The sequence below is a fragment of the Mobula hypostoma genome, chromosome 1, assembly GCF_963921235.1.
Source record: "Mobula hypostoma chromosome 1, sMobHyp1.1, whole genome shotgun sequence".
NCBI lineage: Eukaryota > Metazoa > Chordata > Chondrichthyes > Myliobatiformes > Myliobatidae > Mobula > Mobula hypostoma.
The window spans coordinates 161,263,889-161,274,217 of record NC_086097.1 but is presented as its reverse complement, the minus strand read 5'-3'; positions in this window follow the sequence as shown (position 1 = coordinate 161,274,217).

Below are 10,329 nucleotides of genomic sequence, written 5' to 3'. Positions count from 1 at the left end.
ATGACAGACACAATGCAATTCATCTGCTAAATATGTAATGACAAGTTCTTTCTCCAAACATTTGTTTGCAGTAAAATGGAACTTTTGTTTGAAGGCTTATCATACCATCATGTTTGATGCTGTGGAGCCAGTTATGTCACTTTGCAGATGGATTAACAGCAGACATCTCATTTGGCTCTGCATTAAGTAGGCAACAACATTTTTTCACCAAGGGTGCTCAATTAGTCCCTTGGTTAAACTAGTAATATCCAATTGTTATAGTTAAAACACTTTGTTACTAACTAATCACTTGGTTGCTAAGCCATCTACCTATAACCATTCACCTCCTACTGCCTGGTTGCTGCTTCTTTGAAAGATCCATCCATCTGGTGTCTTCCTACTGGTTTCTTTTACATTTTGTGCACATCATAAATTCCTTTCTTGATGTTACCATTAAATCTGCTTCTAAACCTCTCTGAGCTATTGCATTCTTGTGCAAACCGACTGCATTGCAAATAATTCCTTTCCTTCTTCATATTCAGTTGTTCAGTAGTTAATCAAGTTCCCGTATACTGCCTGTGGAAAAAAGTTTGTACCTTCTGACAGCAATAAGTTAATACCAAAGCTGACATATGGCAAGTAAAACAGAAGAATGATCTCAGTGTTCCTTCACGAAAATTAGTTTTAAAAACTCCATTTTGTGTCAGACATATTGGATAAGAAAATAGACAAATAAAATATTCTGAGGTCAGTTTTCACTTTTATCGTTAGTAGCTCACTGACCTTTTGGTTTACGTACTTGCTGTCTTTCATATCTGCTCACTGTAAGGAGAATGAAGACTTGGCAGAGTTTATTTAACAGGTGCAACCACCGAATAGTAACTGTGAACATTGTAGTGTCAAAATGATTCAAAGTTATTTGTATTAAAATAGTTGTCAGAAAACTTATGAATCCCAAGAGAACAAGAAATATGAAAGAAAGACTAAGAGTAAAAGAGCAGGTATTATATATCCTGTGGTTTCATTGCCATGGGAAGAGGCCTGGTTAGTGGAGATGGAAACATAGAAAACCTACAGCACAATACAGGCCCTTCGGCCCACAATGCTGTGCCAAACATGTCCTTACTTTAGAAATTACCTAGGGTTACCCATAGCCCTCTATTTTTCTAACCTCCATGTACATATCCAGGAGAATCTTAAAAGACCCTATCATATCTGCCTTCACCACCGTCGCTGGCAGCCCATTCCACGCACTCACCACTCTCTGCATAAAAAACTTACCCCTGACATCTCCTCTGTACCTACTTCCAAGCACCTTAAAACTGTGCCCTCTCATGATGGCCATTTCAGCCCTGGGAAAAAGGCTTTGACTATCCACACGATCAGTACCTCTCATCATCTTGTACACCTCTATCAGATCACCTCTCATCCTCTGTCGCACCAAGGGGAAAAGGTTGAGTTTACTCAACCTATTCTCATAAGGCATGCTCCCTAATCCAGGCAACATCCTTGTGAATCTCCTCTGCACCCTTTCTATGGTTTCCACATTACTTCCTGCAGTGAGGCGACCAGAACTGAGCAGAGTACTCCAAGTGGGGTCTGACCAGGGTCCTATACAGCTGCAACATTACCTCTCGGAAGAGTGTACCAGGAACTTTCAAAGAGAAGGTTTCCTCTCAAATGTTACATAAGCAGAAAAGAAGAAGTGGGAGCAGGAGTCGGCCATCTGGGCTGTCACGCCTGCTTCACCGTTCAATTAGATCATGACTGATCTGGCCTCAGACTCAGTTCAGTTTAATAGGGAGCGGGTAGGTGAAGAGTTACAGCTTTGCCTGTTGTGGGCGGCACAGAGGAAACTCAGCTGGATCGGCTAACAGAAACAGAATGCTGGGCTGACTCAGCAGGTCAGGCAGCATCTGTGAAGGCAAAATTGAATAGTTTCCTGGTTGATAAGGTGGACTCTTGACCTCACCATCTACCTTGTTATGACCTTGCACATTATTGTTTATCCCCACTGCACATTCTCTATAACTGTTACACTTTATTCTGCATCTGTTATTGTTTTACCTACTCACTCAGTGTGCTATGTATGAACAGAATGCAAGACAAGCTTTTTATTGTGCCTCTGTGACAATAATAAACTAACAGTAAAAGATGCAAGTGAATGATTACATCGAGTTACCCAAAGGAGACAGCACGGATTGAGCAATGGAGCTAATGACTGTGCAAGCTGGCCACAGCGTCCACATTACTTCGCCTCCTGCTTAATTATCATATAGCATGTCTGAGTGGTCTGTTCCTTTGCTCTTTTTAAATCAGTCATTTTTCAGGACCTGGGCGTCATTTGGAATAATTTGTGAGGGTGAGAAACTGGAAGTCAGGGTAGAGGAATGTCTGGTTGAAAACCTGGTGCAGGAAGTGTGTAGGGGGTGCTTTAGGTACCCATAGTCATAGAGATATAAAGCAAGAAAGCAGGCCCTTTGGCCTAACTTGTGCATGCCGACTAATCTGCCTTCCTGAGCTGTTCCCATTTTGCCTTGTCCCTCCTGTGAATAACCGGGATTGCTCCTGGTGTAGGTTTGACTTGTACAAGAAGAACTGGTGGGGGTGGGGGGGGGGACCAATATCTTTGCAGGGAAGTTTGCTTATGTCACTCAGCAGCGTTTAAACTAATTTGGCAGGGAGGTAGGAGGCAATTGCATCGGAGTGAAAAATGTAAACAATAACTCATGCAAGTCCATTTCAGAGCACAAAGAGGCAGGTTAGGGAGCATGGGAAGGATGGCAGGTTCAGCTGCATCTACTTTAGTACAAGGAGCATCATAGGAGACCTTGTTCTGTATCAGAGACATAGTTAGGATAGATAGAAGCTTATTCTCATGGTAGGCAATTCAAAAGCAAGAAGACATAGGTTTAAGAGGAGAGGAGGGAGTTTTAAAGTAGATGTGAACATAAAGTTTTTTTTTATACAGAGAGTGGATGATATCTGGAACTCACTGCTAGGAGAAGTAGGGGAGTCACATTTAACCATTATTTTTAAGAGATACTTAGCCAGTTAAATTGGCAAGGCATAGAAGGAATGGACCAACTATGGACAAATGGGATTAATGTCAATCAGCAAAATTATTGGTATTGATATGATGAACCATATGGCCCATTTCAGTAAGTCTCTGACAATATTTATTGCCTATTCCTAAATGTCCTTGAGTAAATGGTAGTAGCAATTTCTTGAACTCCTGCAGTCGTTCTAGTGAAGATACATTCGCAATATTTATGAGGATGAGTTTACAGGACTTAGACTCAGTGATTATGAAGGGATGATATTATATTTCCAAATGAGAAAGGTGTGCAACTACAGGGATGTCAGTAGATAGTCATATTTGTGCGTATGTACCTGCCACTCTTCTTGTTGGTGGAGATATGGGTTTGGGAGATATTGCTGGAGTAATCTAGGGGAGTAACCGTTGAGCAGTGGAGTGCAGTGTGGTGCAATGTATGGTGATACACACTGAAGCTTGTGGGGAGTGGTGAACAAGTTTTAAGCTCAGCAATAATGAAGGAATGATGGGACACTGTGGACCTGGAGTGTGTCTACCTGTGCTAGTCCCCCTATACCTTCCTGGTGGTAGAAGTCACAGATCTGAAGGGTACTTTGGCCTAGATCAGGGGTTCCTAACCTGGGGTCAACAGACCTCTTGGTTAATGGTACAGACCCATGGCATAAAAATGGTTGGGAACCCCCGGCCTAGGTAAATAGTGAATTTTGAGATGGTACATTATGTAGCCAATGTGCTCTGCTGATTGAAAGAATAAACATTTTGTCACACCTGAACAGGCAGGCACCTCCTGGTCTCAACCTGGCTAACAGGAGTTACCTGCCACTCATTCCCAACTCACCACCTGCAGCCTATTTAAACCCAGCTCTTATTCACAGTCCTTGTTCACTCATCGAATCAGCCAGACTCAACCAGTTGCTCCTAGCCTTCAGTTACTTATTGCCTGTTCTCTCTTGTTTTGTGGCCCCTCATGGCTTGTTATTTTGCAGTTTAGTATTAAAGTTATTGCTCATCACTGCTGCTCTGTGTTTAGGTCAAGCCTCCTCTACATTTCCTGACACATTTAGGGTGCTGGATAGAATGACATTGATTAGATTGTTTTGCCCTGGATTTTGTCCAGGGTACTTGTTGGAACTGCACTCTTCACTGTTCCAGACAAATGGAGAATGTTCCATCACAATGTTCACTCCCACCTTGTCAATGGCAGTGAGGTTTTGAGGTGGTATGAAGTGAGTCACTAACAGCAGGATACTCAGTCTCTGAACTGCTCTTGTAACCACTGTATTTGTGTGGTTGATCCAGCTGAGATTCTGATCAATTATGACCCTCATGGTCTAATACTGACCCAGTTTCAGCATGGAAATCCAATGCTGAGGGCTGTGCCTGCAGTCACTTGAAATGTTGTACACTGGCAGCTTTATGATCAAAGTCTCATTTTCATTTCAAGATAACAGTAGACATCAGAACAGATAGATTGATGAGTGGGTGTGACAGTCCTATCAAAATACCCTTCGTCAGTTTTATGGGCACTTTAATCAATGTGTGAATGGTAACATGCACATACATTCCAAATTGAAAAGCCTCTGATAAATACCATTGAAATGTTAAGGCCGAGGAGCAATTACACTTTCGCTAACACTGCCATCTGATGGAAAGTCAAAGGATTGCAACCCAGGCAGATCACTAGTGCAGTGTAGAGGGGCTATGAGAGCAGAATTTCAAAATGTATTTTGCTCTTCTGGGGTTATTATAGCACTAAATTATTTTAGTCAACTCATCTGTGTGTGAGTGTACTGGCTTCTTGGAGAGGTGAGTTCATTGTGGGCAGTGCCATTTGTGAAAGGGTCCTCCTGAACACATTAAGCTCCTGCTTTGTGCCAATTTGGTTTCTTCCCAAGTTTGAGCAGTGAGATCTAGGTGAGTCTAGGCCTAGATCTAGAAACCTGTAGAGAAGAAGAAACCATGCCTCCACTATAGTGGTCTCCTTCATAAGGTCTCTGGCAGATGGTCCAATGCAATTTCGTGGCAGCTGCCAATATTGTGACAACTGAGGACAACTGGAGGCTTCAAATGAATAACTTCCAGAACACTTCAGCAAGTAAACCCCAAGAGAAAATTAACATGAGCATTTAAAACAATTAGTAGCTGTACAACTTTATTTTACTATTTTTACTTATGTTGTAAAAATATAATAATTCAGGCTTGGGCAGGGACTATTTGATGGGGGAGGTTTTGTGAAGGGTGGGAATGGCAAGTCTTGTGATGTAGCTTTGAGGAGGATGTTCAGGCAGACTTGGTGTCCTAACCATTGCAGCATAAATCATTATCAGGTTCTCCACCAAACATCCAAAGCATTCTTTCCTCTGCCACAGCGGGTTGCATAGTGCACAGCATACAAAATACACTGCAGTTGCTTGCCTGTACTTCCTCAATATACATCCAAAACCACAACATCCACCATCACGAAGGACTAGGGCAACAGATAAACATGAACATGACCATTTGTAAGTTCTCCTTATTTTTGCACTACGTTTGGAAATGTCCTTCATCAATACTGTGTCCATATTCTGGAGTGCCTCCTCAATAGCTTTGAGGGAATACCTTCTCTAGGACAGAAATTGTTCAAAAAAGGTGGCCGTATTATTTTCTTAAGGGAAGTCAAGATTGGGCAATAAATGCTGACCACATGAGTCCAACCACATCCAGTAAGAAAGAGAATAATCTGCCACAGGAAGACTTTATCTTGTGATCAGTGGGTTGCAGCTTTAATGTTGCAAACGTAATTTGTTTCTTCTTTCTTCTTTCCCACTCAATCAGTTTGTTTTGTTTCCCCAATCATTTTCCTGCAGTGTCAGATGGCTACTGGGTTAAGTTTTTTTGTTGGTTATCTAGCAATCTCGAATTTTATTCAAATCCTATGGGCACAAATGACAAAGATAATGACTTAATTGAGAGTACTACTGCTACTTGAGTTGCGCCTAGGCACCCTCGGCTGTATAATGTGGGCTGCCTTAACGACTATTGCCCAGTAGCACTCACATCGACAGTGATGAAATGCTTTGAGAGGTTGGTTATGACTAGACCTCAGCAAGGACCTGGACCCATTGCAATTTGCCTATTGTCATGATAGGTCAACGGCAGACGCAATCTCCATGGCTCTTCACATGGCTTTAGACCACCTAGACAACACAAACACCAATGTCAGGATGCTATTCATTGACTATAACTCAGCATTTAATACCATCATTCCCACAATTCTGATTGAGAAGTTGCAGAACCTGGGCCTCTGTACCTCCCTCTGCAATTGGATCCTTGGCTTCCTAACTGGAAGACCACAGTCTGTGTGTATCGGTGATAACATATCCTCTTCGCTGACAGTTAATGATGGCGCACCTCAGGGGTGTGTCCTCTACTCTTTATATACCCATGACTGTGTGGCTAGGCATAGCTCAAATACCATCTACAAATTTGCTGACGATACAACCATTGTTGGTAGAATCTTAGGTGGTGGTGAGAGGGCATACAGGAGTGAGATATGCCAACTAGTGGAATGGTGTCGCAGCAACAACCTGGCACTCAACGTCAGTAAGACGAAAGAGCTGATTGTGGACTTCAGGAAGGGTAAGACGAAGGAGCACATACCAATCCTCATAGAGGGATCAGAAGTGGAGAGAGTGAGCAGCTTCAAGTTCCTGGGTTTCAAGATCTGAGGATCTAACCTGGTCCCAACATATTGATGTAGTCATAAAAAAGGCAAGACAGCAGCTATACTTTATTAGGAGTTTGAAGCGATTTGGCATGATGACAAATACGCTCAAAAATTTCTATAGTTGTACCATGGAGAGCATTTTGACAGGCTGCATCACTGTCTGGTATGGAGGGGCTACTGCACAGGACTGAAAGAAGCTGCAGAAGATCATAAATCTAGTCAGCTCCATCTTGGGCACTAGCCTACAGAGTACCCAGAACATCTTTAGGAAGCGGTGTCTCAGAAAGGCAGCGTCCATAATAAAGACCTCCTGCACCAGCACATGCATTTTTCTCACTGTTACCATCAGTAGGAGATACAGAAGCCTGAAGGTACACACTCAGCGATTCAGGAACAACTTCTTCCCCTCTGCCATCCAATTTCTAAATGGACTTTGAAGCTTTGGACACTACCTCACTTTTTTAATATACAGTATTTCTATTTTTGCCCAGTTTTTAATAAGCTATTCAATATACACGATTGATTTACTTGTTTATTTATTATTGTTTTATTTTATTTATTATTATTATTATTAATTTCTCTCTCTGCTAGATTATATATTGCATTGAACTGCTGCTGCTAAGTTAACAAATTTCACGTCACATGCCAGTGATAATAAACCTGATTCTAATTCTGATTAATTGACACTTGGCCTAGTGATTCATTTCAGTGAGTGGAAGTCATTTGGGACTGAACTGATGTATCCCTCTCTCAATGGTAAATGAGCCTAGTTGCAACAGCAACACCACTACAGCACCTTGGCTGGATCATCAGCTTTGCACAGACTGAAGTCATATTTGGTACCTGTGTGGGACAGTACAAGTTTGCTTCTTCCACTGGGAATAGTTTAAGCACTCCCTATATTGAACCAACAAATGGTGTGAGATATTCTTAAAGGACCATCAAATGTGAAGATCATCCTTCAGCCAGCACTACATGAGATCACCACTGGCATGGTCATCTGGTGCTATCAACCACCTATATTTTACAACCTTTATACCTATCTGCAGGTAGAAGATTGTATATTATAAGAGTCAGAGGAAGCTGACAGATGAGTTAAGCTGTAGCTGTTCACCACATAAAAGGAGGCAGTTGTTAAGCTGTATTATAACATAAATGGAATGGAACTAGTGTGAATGCATTTTAAGAAAGAAATGAAAGATTTGTCCTCAGAGCAGACGTTGTGTATCTTCTTCATATATAAAGAAATGGAACTGATATTTACCCATTCTGGATGTGCTAAGTACATGATGAATTTAGTTCAAATGTCAATGGAATGATCCCACCAAACCTCTCTGTCAAGCTTGCTAGCAATAATGGGAGATGAGTCTCAGTGTTAATATTTCAGTAATACTTGAGGCAGCAAAAATCTGGCACCCTAACCAGCTCCAAGCAGGAGGTGGAAGAATGTCTGTGGGAAAATTACAGTGATCCCCACAGGAATCAGGGACTAGAATTCAGTCCAAAAGTCCCCCAACCAAGAATCCTAGCAACTGAGCTGAATGTGGAGGAGCCCATGTGGCAGGAGGTCCAGGATATCATCAAGAGGGCGAAGTCATCTGCTGCCCCAGGATCAAGTGGTATACCCAAGAAGGTATATCAGAAATACCCAAAACTCCTCCGGAGGTTGTGGAAGGTAGTGAGGAAAAGTTGGACCAAAGGCTCTATCCCACCAAACTGGAAAATGGCTGAAGGATGCTTTGTTCCCAAGGAAGAAGATTCCTCCACAATCACCCAGTTTAGGACAATCTCCCTCCTTAGTGTGGAGTGCAGGATGTTCTTCTCGGTGCTTGCGAGAAGGCTGACCTCTTACTTAATGGAGAACCACTACATCAACACATCCATCCAGTAAGGTAGCATCCCAGGCTTTTCAGGGTGCCTTGAACACACCTTAATAATCAGCCAGTTGATCCGTGAGGCCAGGCAGAAGAAAGACGACCTAACAGTCATCTGGATAGACCTAGCCAATGGCTACGTATCAGTTCCACTCATCCTCATCCATGACCATGTCCCGTCAGTAATACGAGACATGGTCACCAGCTACCTAGCAGGATTTAAGCTATGGTTCGCTTTAGCCGGTTTTATAACCAAATGGCAGGATCTCCAAAAGGGGATTCCAACCTGTTGTACCATCTCTCCCATCTTGTTTGTTACGGGTATGAACCTCCTCATATCAGCAGCAGCTGACGTAACCGGAGGCCCCATGTTGGAGCCCGGCACCTGACAACCAGCAATACCAGAGTTCATGAATGACATCACAGCAACCACTGTAACCCATGTCCAAGTAAGATGGGGTATTAGAAACCCTGGACAATGTAGCTACCTGGTCTAGGATGACCTTCAAGGCCAGTAAGTCCATATGCATGGTGATCAAAAGGGCAAGATTACTAGCAAGTTCAGTCTTCAAGTACAGGGAGGTCATTCCATCCATAGAGGACAACCCAGTAAAGTGTCTTGGAAAGTGGTTTCACGTCGCAGCGATGGACAGTGCCAACATTACTGACACTCTAAAGCAGACTGAAGAGTGGCTGAAGAAGATCAACAAAACTGGACTACCTGGGAAATTTATGACATAGCTGTACCAACATGGTCTTCTACCAAGGCTGCTCTGGCTTTTCATGTGTACAAGTTCCCCATAACCACTGTAGGAGTCACCAAGAGGAAGGTCAATAAGCACCTATGGACATGGCTAGGGATCCTTGCAAGTTTTGCTTCAGAGGAGCTTCACATAAGATCAGGCCAGCTACAGCTCCCATTGTCATCGGCAGTGGAGGAGTTCAAGGTGGCAAAATGTAGACGTGTTAACGGTGAGGGGCTCTGATGACAAGCTAATAAACCAAGCAGGAGTCACAACAAGATAGGGCTGAAAGTGGGCCATCAACTTGGCCAAAGAACAGGCAATGAGCTCCCTGCAATTATCGGCAACCCATGCCTGGGATGGCAAGGCCTCGCCTCTGCACACTTCTAATGATGGGGGAGTGCAAGTGCAAAGGTTAGGCATGTCGTGGTCTGGGCAGAGGTATGGAACCACGAGGGTGAAAGGTGGTTATCAAAGGCAGTAGAGTTGTGGTCACAGGGTGCCTGGATGAAATGGGGTCTTCCCAAGTGAAAGGTCACTTGGGCAGAGCTTTGGCGACTGGAGCCCTTCCGTATTTCTTTCTTCCTGCAGTCTATATGACACTCTCCCTACACCATCACAGCTGCACACATGGGGGGCTGACAGAGGACCCTAATTGCAAGCTTTGTGGTCAGTGGGGTTCATTGGCACACATGCTGTCAGGATGCAAAACAGCTTTAACACAGGATGACATAGGTGGCGCCACACCAAGGTCCTGCTGGCACACTGCTGCGGGAGAGGTGTAAAAAGAGACCAGCTGGCAGAAAGGCAAACAGGGCAGTCATTTTCAACAATGAGAGGGACACGCCAGTCATATCAGAGAGGCCTAAATCCAATCTGCTGCAAACTGCCAAATTATGGGAGACAAGGGTCGGTGTGGGGAGTAAGCTGTAGTCCCTGGAGATGGGGCAAACCACACTTTGACCAGAC